General features: G+C 43.3%; 1 long non-coding RNA gene across 1 annotated transcript in view; it reads right to left on the reverse strand.

The window, feature by feature from the left end:
* Window positions 1-11,379: 11,379 nt before the first annotated feature.
* Window positions 11,380-21,160, reverse strand: part of LOC138453746 (uncharacterized) — a 326,084-nt gene continuing 316,303 nt past the window's right edge. The window contains exon 3 of the long non-coding RNA XR_011260512.1: window positions 11,380-16,514. This is a non-coding gene — a long non-coding RNA (uncharacterized lncRNA). The remainder of the gene's footprint in view (window positions 16,515-21,160) is intronic.

Here is a 21,160-nt window from a genome sequence, read left to right on the forward strand (position 1 = left end):
GCAATTATTGAATTACACTCATTGCTTGCTTAAACACAGTAAAAAATTTGAAAAAAACAATACATATACAATATACAGCTCTTGGTATTACAGACATGAGGGGATGGTGAAGGGCAGGATTTGTAGGGTTTCATTATTAGAAATAACAGACAAAAACAACAAAAAACAGAAATAGACCAGAATAAAAAATAAATAATGAACTTCTACTTCGCCATATTTATGCACATATAAAATGTATCAGTTGTTTGTATTCTGTCTCTTCCTCTTCACTTACTTTCACAGCCCATTAAATTCGATAGCATACTCAAATGTTTCAGTTACAAGATTTTAATTCTAAGGGGTATCTGCTAAGTCAAACCCAATATTTTAATATATAGATTCTCTCCATAACATACTTTCCAGAGAATTAAAGGCATGGTCTAGTAAAAATTTGTATTGTCCCTACGGGTCGGCCATGTTTTTTTAAGCCTAAGTGGCTTGATTTTAGAAAACTTTCCTATGGACCTTACCCGAGTTTTCGTCCATTGAACGCACGCGAAAACAAGCACCAGGGAGCCGCCATTTTCTGATAATCCTATCTTTTCCCCGATCGCCCTGGCTGACCTGCTTTTGCGGCACTAAATCAATTCCCGCGCCCCTGAGCCTGACATTATCAAAACATTCATATTCCCCGCCTCTCCCCGTGACGTTACTGTGCTGCGTAGGTAAAAACGCGCCCAGTCGTCTTATGCGCGACTCCACACAGAACCCGGAAACCAACACAGATCAACTCACAACACAGCGCGCCACAATTCGGAATATGAAACTGTACTTTAAAATGAAACAGCAACACAGTACTTTTGGTAAAGTACATTTATTTGACATTAAATGTTTAGAGAATATTCAGCAATTGACATATGAACTCCGGAAGCCATTTATTTTCTTTTATCTGTATCCGCAATAACTTTTCCGTTTCATCTTGAGTCACGTGCTGTTCCTTTATGGTACACAGGGTGTTCATTTTCGTAAAAAGAATCACTTTGGAAGCACGGTGAACCGCAAGGCGGTTCCATCAAGTAGGCACTAGGCCAGCGTAAAGGTTGATATGTTGCTTCTAGCCACTAGTACAGCGTAAGGGCATGTGGGCCCTTGGCGATCGTCCCATAATATGGTGATCGTGCTCCAGTTGTTGACACGAAGCTGCAGGTGTCTGCTGAAGAATCCACCCGCCGGTGTCTCAAACAGGTGGCAGTGGCAGAAAGGGATCAAATACCTGTTATGAAAACAAAAAAATGATAATTAGTCTCGCTAGCCGAACTTCATTAATATTACTCATTTTATTTATTACGGCCGATCAGAAACTATTTGCTTGCAAGGATAGTTCAATGGAGTATGTTCGGCTCTAAAATCAAGGCGAAAAGTAACGAGATAAATCGAGGCAAACACACAATGATAAACGACAGTTAGTCTACATGCCTGAGGAATGATATGATATATGATATGGCATTTGTAACGTGCCTATACTCAAGTGTTTCTAGGCGTGACGAGGCAGGTGGGGAACAAGGGCAGACAGACAAAGATCCTACTAGGCCAGGTGTCTTTTTGATTGCGCATGGGGAAGGGCTGTACATGGTTAGTTGAATACAAATTAAATAATAGGGCCAGCTGGTGGCAAGTGCAAGGCAAATGCCGGGAGAAGGGGCTGAAGGATACAGAGACAGTCCCATAGTGCAGGTAGGCAGTGCAGGGAAAAGTGGCTGGGCCAACGACCGAGATCGGTGAGACCAGTGGACCTGCATGCCCATGTGCCCACTGCGAACAGTTTTACCTAGCTCTTCATTCATTCATTTATTCATGCATCCATTCATTAAATCTTCATTCCGGTATAAAAGCGTGTAAAGATTTACTCACATTATATTTGAAATTTCCATTGTGTCTCTTCGTAATGCAGTCTGTAAAACGGACCGTGCTCTTGACAATGATTTTTCGTATACTGAACTAAAATGAAACTCGGTCTAGTTTCTGAATTTTCTGCCTTATCGTCTCTTACGTTATTGCGCACTCCCTTCAAATGTAGTTCTTTCGGCATGGTCCCTGTCTCAAGGTCAAAAAACAATAGACCCTTATACTTCCAGTGCGACTTGTGGGCCTCATCTGGGCGCTGTCCTTCGCATTCTTTATTTGCAACATCACGTAGTATAGGCATCTGTGAGAACTTGAAGTTTAGAATCCGTCTATGTAGTGCGCCTCAATGTGCAAATGCGAACTGGCTTCTCTCCCAAATGCCACGGGCCGCTTGGCTGGTGCGTTCTAAGTGCCCCAATTTTGTCCCCGTTGTCTGCGAGCTTTGCAGCCCAAATTGAGACATTTAATTTTTGGCGGAAGGTCAGGGAAAGTATAAAGTACCACAGGAGTTGAGTTAAAAGTGAGATTTATTGTTTGTTTGTTTGTTTTATTATTTGCAATACGCAAGCCTCCACTCCATTAACAGTGCGCAGCATTTACATTTACATGAGATGAGACATGAGAAAAATATATACATACACATATATGAGGTGAATAGAGAGAATTCAAAGATGACACCCAGCTTGTTCGCCACCCATGATGGTGAAGGTAGGGGTTAGGGTTACAGGTACACTGTACAATAACATTTATTTACAAAAAGACAATCGTATTGCAATTATTTAAACCGGGATTTGTACTTCACAATCAGCTGTGCTTCGGGTGGGCATGGCACAGTCGCAATGTTCGGTGGCAATGGATCACTGCTCTGCACAGAAACGTCCAAAATTCCATATCTGTGCTTCTCTAACAAGCAACAATAAGGCCTTTCACAAAGTCGAACTGCATTTCATCATAGACTGGTTTGATCACCCATTGCTTACTTCGTTTTGAAAACACCTTAGTGTAGCGAGGCATCCTTACTTTACCCCTAGTCCTAGATTGTTCACGTCCGACATTGCTGTTATGGGCCAAGACCACTAGTAGAGTGCGATGTTTCATGCCCCGAAAGCTAAAATGCAAGCGCTTTGGCCTGTACTTTAGGCACATATTGTGGAACACCTCCAAATCTCCTGTGTGACAGAATTCTGTCAGTCCTCTCAAATCTCTTGATAGAGTTTTGTCGAAAACAATCTTCTCAATGGCTTTGTGTGTCGGTGAAGATGGAATCAACCACTTCTTCTTCCGTGCCTCCTCTGGGGACAAAGGGCCATGTTCACATTGGTGGAAATGTTCATTTGCTGTCCAGCGGTGAACGTTGGTACAGTGGTGCATCAGTGACCGCCATTTTTCAAGTAGTATTTCCACTGACCCCTCACAAGTTTTTGAGCTCCACCAAAGATGGTTGGTGATAGAATGTGACCACTGCAAAATACTTTCAAAACCTTTTTTTTTACTTGCAGCTGAGATTTTCTTATTGATTGATTTAGCAAGATGCCATACGTCAAATTGATGTTTAATATTTGGGAACTGCTCTCTCATTGTCTTGGCGATTGAAACGTGTCTACCCGTGGCTATGAGGTCGATGTGCATTCCCCTCGATTGTAGATATTCCACTGATTTTATAAAACCTAGTTTCTCCATGGCCACTGAGGATGTACATTGTGTTACCTGCACGACCACCGAACTCACAATTTTCTTACTATCCATGTCCTGAAAATGGTAGGTGCAGTACTTGGCAGAAAATCCAGGGCTGTCGCACTGTCCATCGCCGGCTAGACTGAATCGTTTGCCTTCAAATGTACTTGCTAGAGACAATTGTTCAATTTTCCAAGCATCACTAATGGCCGGAAACAGATAATCACGTTGGTATGTGTAGTACAGCGCTTTAGAAATGAAATGGAGTCCCACAAACTGAAAGAAAGCCTCTAACTTTCTAAAACTGGAGCCACTAATAAGTGATGCAGCGGCACACAGTAGATTGCCTGCTGGCAGTTTCCCCAGCATCGGTTGTGCAGACCATGAGAACCTATGATTTAATCTACAGGCGGCATTTATTTTGACGTTACTGCCTTTTATTTGACGAGTCACATTAATCAATGGCTTCCCACATACTTTCCCTCTAATGGAATGCACACATTTCAGCATACTTATAATTTCCATCAAACAACTGTCGAATACAATGTATTTGCTCTCTTTCATTAGACTGTCATCCTGCGTCAACGTTGTTTCGGCCTTTGACGTTGTGGAGATTTCAACACATTGGTAAGTAATATCGCTGATATCAAGTTCTGCTGCGTCTATGGATGCTGCGGCTGGTTCATTCTCTGTCATTTCAACATCTATTACTTCGACATTGATGGGAGAACACAACAATGTCGACAGGTTTTTTGGTGGCAAATTCTTGGAGGGTGTAGATTGTGTAAATTGATCTGCAACTACTTCAGAGCTATCTTCAATACATTCAATAACATCTTCTTGTGGTGGTGCGGTCGCACTGTAGCTATGGCCCAATGCAACTTTGCTGTAGTCTCCAAACACAATTAATTCATGTTCTGGCCATTGGACATGAGCATCTCGAGCCTGAACACGCCTCGCCTCAATTAATAGTTCCTCCATAGTGTACACGGTCTGGCAAGCCACATCTCTCATTCGCTTCACTGTCTGTGTGTGTATAGTTCTGACACCCACGGGTAACTGGAGGAGAGATTGGAAAAGGGATGTTCAGTTTAAACACAAGATGGAGTGTAGTAGAATTGACTGGAAAAAAACATAAAATAGTCCCCAGCACAAACATTTTTTTAAATTTATGAACTGTTTGTAACTAACCTTTTTTTGTTTTTTATTCTTTGCAACTTTTTTGACTGGACCTTCAACATCTGCACAGTGTAGCTCCGATTCGTTTCCGCATGTCCTCCCTTCCTCTTGCGCTGCAACGACTATATTTTCTGTATCCGCATAGACAGCAAGGACTGAGGCTCCATCGTCTCCCTGAAACATAGTAATTTCATTACTATGTATCGAAATATTGTTAGCATAAAACACACGTGAGGACGAACACACAGGTACATCTCAATAGCCAAATACGATTTAAACATTGTGTGCAACAATCAAACGACAAGTATTCAACCAGTGATGATCTATTTCGATGGAACTGTCAGTATCCATACCTCTGGCTCTGCATGGACTGCCATGAATGGTTGTATTGGAGAGGAGGCATCCGCATCTCCCTGAAACACAGTACCTGCATTAGTATGCTTTTCAATATTGGAAACACAACACACACTTGGGGTCGACGGCACATGTACATATAAAGAGATAACCGCAAATGATGCATTGTCCAAAAGAATCAAGGAAAATCCAAATATGATCACATTTCATCGACTTATTTCAACGATTCCTTTACATCTGCATCATCTAAATGAGATGTTCTGATTGTGGTGGAAGCTCCGTCGTCTCCCTGAAACACAGTACTTGGATTAGTATGGTTTTCAATATTGGAAACATAACACACACTTGGGGTCGAACGCACAGGTACATATAAAGAGATAACCGCAAATGATGCATTGTCCAAAAGAATCAAGGAAAATCCAAATATGATCACATTTCATCGACTTATTTCAACGATTCCTTTACATCTGCATCATCTAAATGAGATGTGATTGTGGTGGAAGCTTCGTCGTCTCCCTGAAACACAGCACTTTCGTTAATAGCGAAGAAAGTATAGCAAATGGAATCACGTTATATGATCACGCATGATGGAGCTGTCATTATCCATACCTCGTGCTGCTGAAGAATATCTATGGATGTTGCAAATTTAGTGCGCACTTCCGAAAGCTGTTGCGCCGATTCGTATACTTGAATGTCAGGCTCTGCATCAAGTGCAGGGGTTGACGCTCCATCAACTGCCTGAAACATAGTACTTGCATTAGTGAGGTTTACAATTGTGAAAACATAACACACACCTGGGGTCGACAGCACAGGTACATATCAACGGCTAACCACGAATGAAACATTGTGTAGAACAATCAAACGACAAGAATTCCAGCTCTGATGATGACGCTCAATGGAGCTGTCAGTATCCATACCTCTTGATGTTGAAAAACATCTAGAAATGTTGTAGATGTGGGGGACGCTTGAGCATCTCCCTGAAAGACAGTACTTGCATTAGTATGGATAACACTAATTATAACTGAAAAAAAACACTAGTGGACGATAACTAAGGTGTATATCAATTGGAAAGCAGTAACCAAACATTCGGTAAAATAATTACACGATAGAATAAAACTATTACATGACATGCATAAAACAAGTATGTAGCGGATTAGCCTAGTAAGATTACCTGATATGCGCTAGAAGTGGTTGATAGCTGCGACCAGGTCAAGGATGTAGAATGTTCTTGCTTCAGATTCAAGGGATAGTCAAGAAGTTGTAAAGGTCAATTAATGATTGATAATGAAATGCCAATATTAAAAATAGCCATGTAAGCCGACAGAATACTTGAAAAATGCTCAATACAGCACAGTTCCCTGTCCCCATATATATATACATTGCGTTTGTGGGTTATGAAATCGAAAAAGAATATATTGATAAATGTCATTATTCAAAAAACTATACACTCATATCAATATCGAAATTATTACAAGGGATAGAACACCTACAATATCTATTAATCCATTCGGCTACACACTACCGCAAGGCCGAAAGCTAAATCCGGACACTTGACTCACCGGTGGCGGAATGTGGACGAATAGAGTGGGAATAGCGTTTTCGCGAAATTTCCGTGTCGTTCGCCGTTTATTCTTCTTTGTTACCCAAGAAGTTGTGTACATGTCCAAGGAAAAGTGCCAGCTGCAGATGCGGTATCGATCACCCCTCTTGTCCTCTAAGACTTGTTGGACTCTACTTTCCAGCTCATCCAGTGGATATCCGCAATGTCTGACCCATTCTCTTATTCGACCAACAGTTTTCGGGAATACATGCATTGTAGTTCCTTCAGATTTCGCATGGGTCTTCGAAGGGCAACCGCTAATCGAACAGGCAGGCATTGTTGATGAATCTGAAAAGTAAATATCGACATTATTATACAATCTTCAAGAGTAAAGATTTGATACAAAAGTAAATGAATCATACAATGATCAATGCAAGGTTTGTTTTGGTCGCAGGAACTATACCAGTTCGTTATGTGCTGCTTAGTATTTGCATAAGTTGCAGAAATGTATAATTGATGTGACTGAAATCTGAACATGTTACTCGTCCCTTGGATGTTCTGTCTTGCACGAGAAGGAAACATGCTAACATTATTGACTGGACCCCCGAAGGATGCAATTCGATGACAATAGACACAGATGAAAATAAATAGATCTATTGATAGCATAGCAATGGAAACTCAAGTCAATACCAAAGAGACCAATGAACATAGCACTATTGTGTACTCTACTCGAAAATAGATAGAAATTTAAAAATCTGCGAAATATGACCAGGATACATGGCCTTACCTTGACCAACAAACAGTTGGATTCAGCAAGCAGAGCAGTATGTTGCGGGAGAATAGGTGGATGGCCACAGGTAGCGCACTGATGTGTATGCTCGAAGCGGTCACAGAAGTTCACGGATAGCACGACAACGAGCAGATTAGCATAGATCTCAGTGGTTTCCAGGTAGCACGTTCAAGAGTTGACTTGCAAAGCACAAAGATGTTCTCATGAGACATATCGAGTGGTTTTTAAAGTATTAGAAACTGGGGTGTGTTTGTGAATGAATGACGTATGTATGTCGTGGTATTAGGGGGGCGGCCTGCCTCAGGGGAGGCCTGCCTGGAGACACGGGGTCTGAGGAGGCCATGTGACCGATGGCCCCTTGGCGTGGGACACCTTTTGAAGTGTACATGTAGTTTGGCACCTTGGCCTTTTGCGCCCCTGGCAGCGCGCATCCACTGGCGCGAACCGCCTTTGATACAGGGGGGTGGGATGGATGGGCCTGGGGCGTGCAGATAAGGCACAGGAAAACTGCTGAATGGAGACACACTTATGTGGATTGCAGGGGGGCGGCCTGCTTCAGAGGAGGCCTGCCTGGAGACACGGTGTCTGAGGAGGCCATGTGACCGATGGCCCCTTGGCGTGGGACACCTTTTGAAGTGTACATGTAGTTTGGCACCTTGGCCTTTCGCACCCCTGACAGCGCGCCTCCACTGGCGCGAACCGCCTTTGATACAGGGGGGTGGGATAGATGGGCCTGGGGCATGCAGATAAGGCACAGGAAGACTGCTGAATGGAGACACACTTATGTGGATTGCAGGGGGGCGGCCTGCCTCAGGGGAGGCCTGCCTGGAGACACGGGGTCTGAGGAGGCCATGTGACCGATGGCCCCTTGGCGTGGGACACCTTTTGAAGTGTACATGTAGTTTGGCACCTTGGCCTTTCGCGCCGCTGACAGCGCGCATCCACTGGCGCGAACCGCCTTTGATACAGGCGGGTGGGATGGATGGGCCTGGGGCGTGCAGATAAGGCACAGGAAGACTGCTGAATGGAGACACACTTATGTGGATTGCAGGGGGGCGGCCTGCCTCAGGGGAGGCCTGCCTGGAGACACGGGGTCTGAGGAGGCCATGTGACCGATGGCCCCTTGGCGTGGGACACCTTTTGAAGTGTACATGCAGTTTGGCACCTTGGCCTTTCGCGCCCCTGACAGCCCCCCATGCCAGCGCGCATCAGTATATCGTTGCTTATCATTAACAAATGCCACATACCGGAGATTCTTGTGAGCACAGACCCACACTTCAACCGGTGTATTATAGTGGTCAAGACCGTATAATCCAATGGTAAATGTTAGTATAGATATATGTGTGACTTTCATAGAGACATAACCTACTGAAAGACTTTGAACAAGTGCGTGTTTTAGTGCATGCATTATCGAGAATATGTTATGTTAGCTTAGATAGACAGTGACAACCCTGCTTCACAGCAACCAGACCTTCACCCATTCGGAACACAGATGTCTGACGTCCATCCTTGAATGGAGACACACTTGATTCATTTAAAAAATCGAGACAACCGTTGTTAAAATATATGTGGTGTTTTATTTTGTATCTTATTTTCATGACACAAAAATACAAGACTTTAAAGATTATACAGGTCAGGTTGCAGCACAGCGAGAGAAAATCCCCTGTACTGACCGCTGTCACTCGGGAACGTTTCTCTTATGGCACGAACGGCACAGGCGGGTATCACTCTTCGAACGCGGTGTCCAAGCCTCCCGTGAAGCCACCATGTAAAGGAACGATAGGCCACCAGCCTGTACCACCTGTGAAAAGGAATGAAACAAACTGTTTTTAAATGACCAAGATAAGTTTAATAAACGTTTGTTGTCAATGACAATTCTTGTAACTAATGGCATTTTACACGGACAAATGCTATCTAGACAATGCACACTATTCAACGACTTACATGCGTTACAATGATATGTAGATGTAATTTTGGATATAGTAGAAGACCATGAAATAGGAGTGGCATGACAAGCAGAGTATACTTACTCGTTACTCGGATTACGAGGACGAACAGTTGCTCGAAGTTCGTGCATAAGCACCATCATTATTCTCAACACGGCCCGTGTGAGGCAGGCTGCCCTGAAGTCTGGCAGCTCGGTGATGCATTGCGGTCGTGACTCAACTTCCGAAATGTAGGCCAGGCATCCCGAGTTTTCTCGGCAGCAGCAGTTCTCGTCCTCGGTTGGCATTAGCTCGCACCGATTGCATGTGCACCAGGTGGAGACGCCGTCCATTCGACTAGGCCCAGGCTCTTCATCTGTTGATTCGTCCTGCCAACTGCCGTCCGAATCCCCATCGTTTTCGCGTGCTTCCCTTTCCAGTAGTTCCTCCTCGGTATACTCCGGCCCGTACATGTAGGGCATTATTGTAGCCATTGTGTGTTAAACAAACAAAAATAATTTATAGCGGTGGTACTGGTATCTGTTCACACGGGCTACAAGCGGCGAAGGTAGCTGACCAGAGCACTGAAACGAGTCACAGAATACTCAAAGTAACACAGAGAGAGGAATGGAATCGAAAATCTGCTGCTGTGTGTTGTGAAACGGTCTGTTTATACTTATTGAGGAGAGATGCGTCCTGCCATTTCCATGGCGACACGTCATTAGCTGAAGCGCAGCGAATGTTGACACGGGACGTGCTTTGGCGTTGGGAAATGGGCGGTACGAGTCTGCTGATGACAGGCTTAGGGGCGGGGGAATTGATTTAGTGCCGCAAAAGCAGGTCAGCCAGGGTGATCGGGAAAAAGATAGGATTATCAGAAAATGGCGGCTCCCTGGTGCTTGTTTTCGCATGCGTTCAATGGACGAAAACTCGGATAAGGTCCATAGGAAAGTTTTCTAAAATCGAGCCACTTAGGCTTAAAAAAACATGGCCGACCCGTAGGGACAATAACATTTTTTACTAGACCATGCCTTTAAATGGTCCAGTGTCCTAAGTGATCTCTTGCCATTATCAACTTTATAACAAAAACAGTCTCCTGTACTTTTTGTGTTTATTGCTGAACATCCCTTTGCATAAATAAGAGTATGCATCTTACCATTCATTTGCATTTTCATTTCTTAGATTGTTTTCTGCATTAGTTCACGGGTTAAAACCCTCCTGCAAAAGGTTAGTGTTTTTCCTCATTGAAATGTACTTATAATTTCAGCACTGTTAACATTTTAGATATTCCATCCACACATTTACTATGCATTTGAAAAGCTTCCTTCAATGCTTATGAGAAACGTTCATGGGGATATCCGCTTGCGCTTCAATACATATCAAAATAAATAATCAATTCATCTTTATGTAGCAGCATGGTCAATGGCACCACCTTAAATCACTGTTGTCAATATATTGACTTCAATCGGTTTGCACTTTTACAGTATACCTCGCATCCTTGTCATATGTACTGTGTGCTTAAGTCAAATACGTTCTTGTCAAAGTCATTTTCTCACGAGAAGAGTTTTTCAAATTCAAACCATTCACCTCTAAAAACCAGCCATATCTTGTACTGGTTTCAACTATTTAGTCTCTGCTATATGTTTAGCTCCAAAACGTATTGTCTCGAAAGTTTCTACTCTCTAAATACATATAGGTTCATGCTTTTCAGAATCAGCTGCCGCTTACCTGCAGATGTTCTGCTTCAGTTCCCGCGTGTCAGCTCTAGACCAAACCCGACGCGTCAGTTTTTATATCTCTAAAATGTGAATGCGTTCCCATGATTACCTTTCCAGTCCTTCATTGGTTTCCGTTCCCTAAAGCAATCGAGCGCCATACTTTGGGAAAACAAAACATTATAATAATAGTAGCCCAATTACTCATTCCCAACGTCACTTAACATTCGTTTTATATTCACACATAGAATACCTGTGGGGTCTCACATTCACTGTCCCCCGGCTAAACAAAAAATATACCGGTCAGCCCATCAATTATACAGATATAAATCTTGTGGTCACCAACATATTGTTGGACAGAAATGTAAAGAGTGAGCCGTCTTTAAACATTAGCACTCTCAATATTGTTTCATTGCCCCGACCAGCTGCCTTATCTTATTCCTTATGCTAGCATTGGTTTCAAAGTATACTGTAGTTTCCTTAGTTACCAGTATGCATCCTTTTACTGTTTCCATGCTCCTCCCTCCTATTGGATGAAATCATGTTTATGGAGAGTTGATACATTTCTTGCTAAATAGCCCTCTTTATTTTTAGAACTAATACAGCAAATAGATAAACGTGCCACAGGATCGTTCTTCTACCTAATTTATAATCTAAATCTATATTCAAAAGATATAAAATAGACAAAAAGGTACATTCCTGATGCCCCAGGGTATGGCGTGCCATACAAAAAAATAATAAACTAAACCATGTTCTACACATAATGAGCCTGTTTTGGTAATTATTTGGCAAAGACTAGTCCTGGATCAGCTATGTCTTATTTTTGTAAACAACAGGGTTCTATTAAAGAAAATTTCTATTCAAACATTCAACTTTTATAAGTTTAGAACCCCAGTCGTTGCAAGAACTGGTAGTTCTAGTATCCTTGGTCTGACAGAACATAGCTCATATTTTCTAGCATACTGTTACAATATCTCATACTTAATCATTATAGCCAGCTCACGTTCTTATTTCCTTTAGTAATTCACAGACAACTTGCAGAGTAGCATTCATTCTTACACAGCCCTTCATGGGGGTCTAAGGAAATGATACCATCTCACTGTCTTTATTCAGCCTAACCTCAAATGTTCTGAATCTGCATGTCATCCCCACTTCCGCTTGTCTCAATAGTACTTCTCTGTTTCCCCCTCTTTTGCCCAGTGTCACTTTTTGTAGTCCAATGAACTTTTAGATCCAGTTGGTGTTTACTCTGCCAATGTTGTACGAGTGGCAATGTGGAGTCTTGGCTCCCAATTCCAGACAAATGTTCCCTTATCCGTATCCTCAGCTCACGTATCGTGCTTCCAATGTAAATCAGTTTACATACACAAATCACTGCGTACACTACATATTTGGTCCTGCAGTTAATATTCTCATTGAGTTTGGTTCTGTTGCCTTTGCTATCTTGGAACACACATGTGCTTTCATGCGCAAATTTACACAGTGTACGGGTACCAAATTTCCTAAAACCAAAAATGCTGTGTCTCAGCCATGCCTGCATCGTTGTGCTTTGTTCCTCCGGAAGTACCAACAGACTCAGATTATTTTGTAGTGTTTTGACATTTCTGTAAATAATCTGTGGATGTTCCTCCACAAATTTGGATACACATGGATCCAATTTCAAAAGGTGCCAATGTTTTTTCAGAATATTTCGTATCTCATAGTTATTTGAGCAGTACTTAGTTATAAAAATAACCTTCTCTTGATCATTGGTTTTTGATCATTCTTTCCGGATCAGTGTTTGCTCTCTTGGCATACTCCTTGCCTTTTCTCTTGCCATCCGAATACATTTTCAAGGGTAACCTCTTTGTTTAAATCTAGTCAATAGCAAGTCACATTCTTCATCAAATTCTGTTGTGTTGTAACAGTTCCTACGTGCTCTTATAAACTCACCACTTGGTATGTGTGACAAGGAGACAGTCAGGCGGTGATTTGAAGAAATAATAGTTGTCTTTATTTTGACTTACAAGAATAAAAAATCAGGATTGTCATCAACTTCCAAAATTATATCAGAGTTCTTCACAGGAAGGTCTTCTTTTCCTCTCCTTCTGTATTTATGCTGTTTTCTTTTTCCGGTTCTTTGCAGGGGATGCAGTAAGGACCTCTGGCAAGTCTTCTCCTTCTAGTCTTCATACGCGCATAAGCCTCCCGCAGCTCCTGCCTCCACGTCTGGTTGGCTCTGCAACAAAACCGAGAGTGAACTGACCTTCCCATCATACCTGTGGGTTTATATAGACAGATCTCAATTGGCCAATCAGGGCCCACTTCCTTCCCCAGGTTATAAATGCTCCTCCAAGCCCCACCCCCTTCTTCTTTGGGACATGGCGTCCTGTGTAACTCCCCAGTTCCTGCTGCCCCCACCACCCGAGCTGTGTCCCAGTTGCACAGGTAAGTGAATTGGAGTGGATGTGACTTTGTTGGTGTTTGACTGTGTACCCCGTGATTTTCTGTTCGGGCCCTCTTTAGTACGCTCCCGTTCTCATGAACACCGTAACAGCCTAACGCCAGCGTGACTGCTGCCTCGCAGCAACGCGGCCTTTCGGTCCTCGTGTCCCTGTGACTCGGGTTCGCCTGAGCATAGTAACCGCTGGATGCCAGCGTGGCTGCTGCTTTGCAGCAACGCAGCATTTCAGCCCTCGCCCCCCCGCGTCCCTGGTCTGCACACCCGTTAGAAGCTCCGCCAAGCAGCAGGCTTTCCCCTCTGGGCCCTGTTGACCAGCTGCTCTCAGTCGCATGGACCTCTGCCTCCTTCCCCCAACTAAGCACATCTCTGCTCTTGCCAGGCAGCATCTTTGTCGGGTTTACTCCTTCTGTGTCTCTCTGCTCACGTCCCTTGTATGCCTGTATACTGGGTATGTTTTCTTTTCCCCTGTCACGGCCCCATCATCCACCAAGCATGGTTATACCGGTTTGTTCTGTGTCACCTCCGACCCTTGCAAGTCCCTGTGGAACCACTCCAAGGATTTGACACCCCATGCCATGTTTTAGACCATTACAGTATGTTTCTTTTTACTGGGTCATAATGGCAACTGGTTGCATATAGGGTTGAGTTTGCTTCCGTCTCCTTACGATATGTTCAGGTTTGGAGGTGATCATCCACTGCATAGATGGTTAGATCCAAAAAGTTTTTAATATTTTTATTACTCATCCCAGTAAATTCAATTCCAACATCATTGTCATTGAGTCCCACCTCCACGTAAAGGCCTGTGTTGGGGACATTGGCAGTTTGGGAATTATTTCTCATTTAGGGACAAGGACACCTCTCTTCCTTAAAGAAGTCAAGGTCACTGGGACAAATAGGATTACCCAATTAAATTACAGGCTATTGTTTTCAGCATACAGTGGAAACTAGCTTTGTTCATTTTGAATGTTAACAAAAATCTCCCTGGGGTGTTTTACTAAATCAGAATTAATTACATTTAAATACCGTCAAATATGCTAAGGATCTACACATTTTGCCCCGCACCCACTAATGGAAAGTACCTACCGATGAAAGGGAATGGGTTAATTAAAAAGATTCCCCTGCTGATCTTTTGTTAGACAATCTACTTACTTTTGGAAATATCTGTGCCTGGCACTAAGGGACTGAGCAGCTTCACTTGTAGGGGAAAACTGGATTCTGTCAATTGGATCATTCAGCACTTCTCCATCTCTGGCTTAGTGAAGAATCACAGCCTCTGTTGTCTACTCTCCCCAGCAATAGAAATCTTCAGCCCTTCCAATGCTTCCCCCAGATGAACCTCAGCAAATTTCATTTGGTAATTTTGGGCAGCTGGCCCTCTTGGTAATCTTTTTGCAGCTCCCCCATTGACTATTTTCAGCAGCTGTCCCTCTTCTCTCATAGTGCATCCACTTTATATACCAGTGATGACACCATCAACATTTTAATATTGGGCAGTGCCCTGAAAGACTCCACATGCCTTTGATTGATCCTTAGCATTCATCCCCAACCCCCAGCCCATCCCTGTCTTAGGATTGATTCAGGAGTCAAGAACACTAATATGGCAACTCCCATTTGCAATTCCGCTTTTTTTTCTCATGTCAACGTCAGCCAGAAAGTAGCTATATGGCAAAACTTTGTAATTTACATAGTAACTGGCATAATGTACATATATTCAGTTTCTGCTAATCGTAGGGAACTCAATAAAACGACAGCCAGGTCCACACAATGTTGCACGGCATTTGTGGCAATTTTCCACCATTTATACAAAAAGCATAATAGTTATGAACATGCAATTTACTGTCCAATACCTCACTTTACCCACCACCATAATACCAATCCTTAAATTCTGAACATGTTCAGAGCAGCCAGAAACACATTAAAGCTTGCCATTACAATTCCCTAAGTCACATGTGGACACATTTTATTGTAACAAAATTGCATTATAATTATCTTAAAAATGACACATAAATGGATGCCGTGTGACTTCTAGTTGATGAGAAAATGAATCAGCCATGATAGTCCATTTAAACTAATGGGAAATCTTCATATGTATGCAAATATTCTCTCCTTTCTTCTGGCCATTTGCCATTCTGCTGTTTGAAGTTGGTAGGCTGCCAGTCGTAAATAGTTGGGATGCATCAGCCACAGAGATCCCCCACTGCAGATAATGAGCTTGGCTGACCCGGTGATGTCACAAGGCCCTGCTGACATCAGGCATCCTGTCCTGTTATCTGAAGAGGACCTCCATTTTGGTCTGAAAACCTTCTTTTTTGTTGTATGTTTTTCAGAGTTCAGCTTTCCTTGATCGCAGCCCCTGTTTTCACAGCTCATTCCTACATTCCAGCTATGCACTGGCTAGGCCATTTGCCTGTGCAGAAAGGAGCTCTCAGCGACAACAGGTCTGGCCATGAGGGCAAGCCGGACTTTATTGCAGTTATAAATAGCTGGGATGCAAGAGCCAGGCTTGCAGTGGGGGAAGCCATTTGCAAAGTCTGCCCAGGTACCGACTGATTGTCCATGGCTGAAATGAGCTCACATATTGCATTTCCTAACATAAGCGTTTCTTCTTTAAATACTGTGGATTTCACTGATCAGGGTTCACTTTGCTTTTGCATCAGTGTATTTCTTCTAAAATACATTTTTATTTATCTGCTGTTTGTTTTATGCTGAAAAGTGGGTCTGAGCTGTCACAGTGCATCACCTTTTGATGAGTGGTAGTTTCAGTGGAGTTTCAGTGCAGGGCTGAGTGGGGTTTTATCTGAGCTCCTTTTTTATCTTATATTTTCGTCTTTCTGTTGGAGCCCGTCCGGCTCAATTTCCTTCCGTAGGGAGTGGCACTCCAGCCTTCACTAACACCTTTGGGTTGAGGGTGTAGCAAGGCACACCCTTAACTTCCTTCTTCCCTGGGTCCCTGGGGACCTCACCGGACTCCATTCTTGCCTCCAGGCTTGCAGGGAATGAAGTTAATTATCTAGCAATAGAAAGAAAAGAAAGGTTCAGTACTTTTTACACAACATATTTCCCTGGAAGATGGACATTGCATTTGAGAGAAAAATATTACATAGAAACATAACATTTCGAAACATCCATTCGAAAGAGAAAAACATAACATACAGCTAGACACACCATTTCAAAACATCAATTTAACACATTTTCTTAACATTTCCAAAGAATATTAAACTACTCACCAGTTATAAGTCTCCATCCAGTGTTTTCACCCTTTCTTTTCACTCCTCGGATGCTGTGTGCATCCCAAGCAACCTGTATGTTTTCTTTGCTAACTGATGTACCGATGTATATGTAACCTGTATTTCTAAGACTACTTTTTGTTGGGCGGCTTTCTTGTAACCCTAAATAAGCCTTCTTACATTCCTTTTACAGCGCCTCGATGCCCACGGGCTGTAGTGCGCTCTACAAATGTAAAAAAAATAAAATAAATTCCTCTGCTAGACTTTCATTTGGCTGCTCATTCTGTCGTAAAGCTTGTCCGCGATGTCTGTGCTACAACAGGTGATATTTTATCTACAATTTCAAAGGCAGCAGGCCAAGACGGGAGATACTTCCGCTCCTTGGTCTGATTGGAAATTCTACGGGTAAACCTTCTCTGCTACTTCATACTTTTTCTTGGTTGTCTTTAGATCATAATAGGTCTTCATTCCTTCAGCTGACTTTTCTAAATTGCACTGAGCATAAGCAAAAGCGCGCAAGAGGTGCTTCCTTACATGTTTAATGTACTCATGAGTTGTGGACACATTTATTAGTGTCTGCTTCTGAGTTCTATAGAGCAGATATTGAGATAATATCATTTTCCATCCGGTCATAAGCTCAAATGGAGACATCTTTGTTGTAGAAGATGGTGTAGACCTAATAGCCATCAGGACAAGCAGTAATTGGTTATCCCAACGGGGTCCAGAGTCTGCCACACACTTATTTAATATACTCACAATTGTCTTGTTATATCTCTGTAACCCCCGACTTGATTCCATGTGGAGTTTTCTTTTTACATCTAGAATCTCCCACATCTTCACCATCGCCTCACTGGTAAAATGACTTTCTCGATCTGACTCAATCCTTTGCGGAACGCCAAAATGGAAGATGTGGTTGATCATTAGTGTGGCAGCTGTTTCCACCTTACAATTCGGTGCTGGAAGACATTCTACCCACTCTGTGAACAAGCTTGTCACAGTCAACATGTACTTGTTTCCTCTAGAGGAGCAAATCACTGGCCCGATGAAATCGACTTGCAAATCTGACCAAGGCATTGTCATTACACCTTTTTGTAGGGGTGCTCTGTGTGTGAGTGAACTGGGTTGAAATTCAACACACACAAGACACCCCTTTAGGTAAGTGTCAACGTCCTGGCCTATGTGTGGCCAGTAGGCAACCTCACACAAGATTTCTATTGTTGTATGAAACCCCCTATGATCGGCAGTGACTGCGTCATGGGCATGGTTCAACATCAGGCTTCGAAATGAGGTAGGTACCACCCACTGGTCACAGCCAGATAGGGGTTTTCTTACCAACAAACTGTCTTCAATTTGGAACCTCTTGGAAAACATCATCAACACCCGCAGATCCTCTTTACTGGCATAATACAACTCTGTTAGAACACAAATCATAGGGTCTTCAATGTATTGATACAATTTGCCAAGGATTGGGTCCTCATTTTGTGCAGTGATCAAATCTGCATCTGGTGTATCTTTACTCCACTGGCCAGTCAAGAGTTCACTATTCACACGAGTTTGTGACCTGGTGACAGCATCAACTTGGATTTCCCCCAGCAGGGATTGCGTTTCTATGAAATCCTCCTACAGGGTTCCAGTTTTAGCCAGCTAGTCAGCCAGGTAATTCACAGTCTTATCTTGCCCCTCTATTTTGGAATTACCTCTTATCTTCTTCCAATAGATGGTCATCCCATTGGAGGTCACCAGATCGTCAATTGACTGGATAAGTTTGGCGTGCTTTAAGGGTTTATTGTTGACACAAAACATGCCTCAATTCTTCCAGTTTATCAGGTGCTCAACAAACCCATTCCTGACATAATCAGAGTCAGTGATTATGACCAGTTCATTGTGCTGGTGGTGCACTGCAGTGAGGATGGCTTGATGAACGCCCATCAACCCTGCAACCTGACTACTTGAGTGTCCTTTTTTGTAACCAGCAGACGGTTCTTGGGTATTATTCACCCAGGCATTCCCAATGCCAGCCACTAGTTATTTTTCCCTGTTGGTATGAACATGGTAGGAGCACCCATCCACTTGAACTCTGGGTATCCCCTAAGACGTGTCTTCTTCATAGATCTTGTGTGGGGAAGTTAATTACGCCCCCATGTTGTTGTTGGTCATTAGACTTTCATCCTCAAGACAGTTTTCTTGAGCACAATCATGCAAGTCCACCAACGCTTGCGCTAGGGTACTCTTCTTGTACTGAAATTACTGATGTTCCCCGCCCAGATTCTGTCACTTTGGAGATATTGCAAGGGTTGGTGAGGAGTCTCGACAATGATGTGCTCCCCCTTGATGAAGGGGCAGTCATTTTTCAATGCCCACACTGCTGCCAGGAGTGCCTTCTCGTAGCCATTGAATTTTTCTTCCACAGAGGACAAAGTCTTGCTCGCATACAAGATGACTTTGTTGACGTGTCATGCTTTTGATACAACACTGCTGTTAAGCAAGTATCTGAGAACCCCGTTTCCAAGACAAACTCTGTGTTCTTTATAGGGTAAAACAACCAAGGAGCCTCTGAAAGGCTTCTTTTCAGTTGTTTATCTGCCTCGGTTTGTTCTGGACCCCACTCCCACTTGACCCTAGCCTTTAATAAATGGACCAAGGGTCGAGTGACCTCTGCATAGTCTTCCATAAACCTCTCACTATAAATAATGAGTCCAAGAAGGCTTCTTATTTCTCGGAGAGTAGTGAGGTCTTTTAATTTCATTAAGGCTTCCAACTTCTTCACCTCAGGATTAAGACCCTCAGGGGAAATCTTGTGCCCTAAGAAGTTCACTTGGGCCTTGCACCACTGTGCTTTCTGAAGGACAGTTTTGCTCCAGCTTTCTACAACTGGATTAGAACATAGCGAATATCTGCTATATGTCCCTCTACAGTTGAGCTCTTGATCAGAATATTATCTACATAGGCCAGGTTTCCCCTTTCACCCAAGTCGGGCATGGCCTCATGCAGAAAGATGTTGAACTCATTGCCGGAGTTTATGTATCCAAAGGGGTTTGGGTTCATGTCTACTGCTGCCCCCAAAGGTAAAGGCAAGCTTGTACTCGTCTTTCCTACTAATGGGTATAGTCTAGTAGACGTTGGTCAGATCAATGGTGGTATATAGCTTTGACCCTTGGATTTGTGCCAGCCCTTGATTGATGTAGGGAAGTGACCATCTTAACATATGGACCTGTTTGTTCAACTCCCTCACGTCTGCACATAGTCTCCATCGGCTGTTTGCTTTGAGCATCCCCAGTAATGGGTGGTTGAAGGTACTGTGGATCAGACAAATTATCCCACAGGATTCTAAGTTCTTAATAATCTCTGTGATTGACTTAATGGATATGAGAGGTAACTGGTATTGTTTCACAAATACTGGAGCCATCTCGATATTTGTGAGTATGGTGGCTGAATTAATAGAGGTGCGTCCACAGTCGTATGAGTCCACTGAAAAGTATTTTGGAATTCCAGGAAGACCTGTTTAGCTTTTCTTTGTATTCCACAGTATCACTGGCATCAACAATATTGATCCTTTCCTCAACCCTCTGCTTGAAACCTGGAAAGACCTCAGGCTTGGCAATTTCTGCGGTATCCTCCAGTTGGGTGGAGAGATCTCTTTTGATGGTGTTGACCTGGACAGAAGGTTCACGGGATTCAAGGAAGTGGTCTTTGACTCTGAACACTACCGCCTCCCTCCTGATGTCACAGGTCACCTCTTCTACCCCATAGTGGCAGGAAGAGTATACCAAGAAATTCCCCCTATGCCTAGTACAAATCTTTTCTGGAAGAATACCGTTGCTGATGTTGGAACAGTTGTTTGGGCTTGGTCCCATGATTCATTACCTGAATCAATAGAATAATGTTGGGCATCAACCGCCATTCCAATAAAGTTGTCTGCACCCAATGTGATACTTCAAGGGTTGCTGTTATCCGCCAATATTCGAATGGTGTTGTGTTCTAGGTCTACTATAGGTGTCGTATTTAAATACAAACCTTGTTGTTGGAGCTGGGAAATTGCGCTCCTGTCCTTGCTTAATTTTGAGAGGAACAGTACATTGTTGCACTTGTATTCACTTGCACACTTGCATTCTTTTGGCTGTCTCCAGGACCACCAGTCTGGCTTCAGAGCTGCCAGAAGCAGGGAAACTGCTCTCCTGAACATCCGTGAAGATTTGCTCTCCAACCTTGACTCTAACATTCCCTCTGTCCTCATCCTCCTTGATCTCTCTTCTACCTTCGACACGGTCAGCCATACCATCCTGCTCAACCGTCTCTGTGAAAACCTGGGTATCACTGATCAGGCTCTGGCCTGGCTGACCTCTTTCCTCTCAGATCGACCCTCCCAGGTCCACCTTGGGTCCTTCCTTTCATCTATCTTCCTCTCTACCTGTGGTGTTCCCCAGGGGTC

This window comes from Ambystoma mexicanum, chromosome 4p, assembly GCF_040938575.1.
Source record: "Ambystoma mexicanum isolate Mex_15411 chromosome 4p, UKY_AmexF1_1, whole genome shotgun sequence".
In the NCBI taxonomy this organism is placed as follows: domain Eukaryota; kingdom Metazoa; phylum Chordata; class Amphibia; order Caudata; family Ambystomatidae; genus Ambystoma; species Ambystoma mexicanum.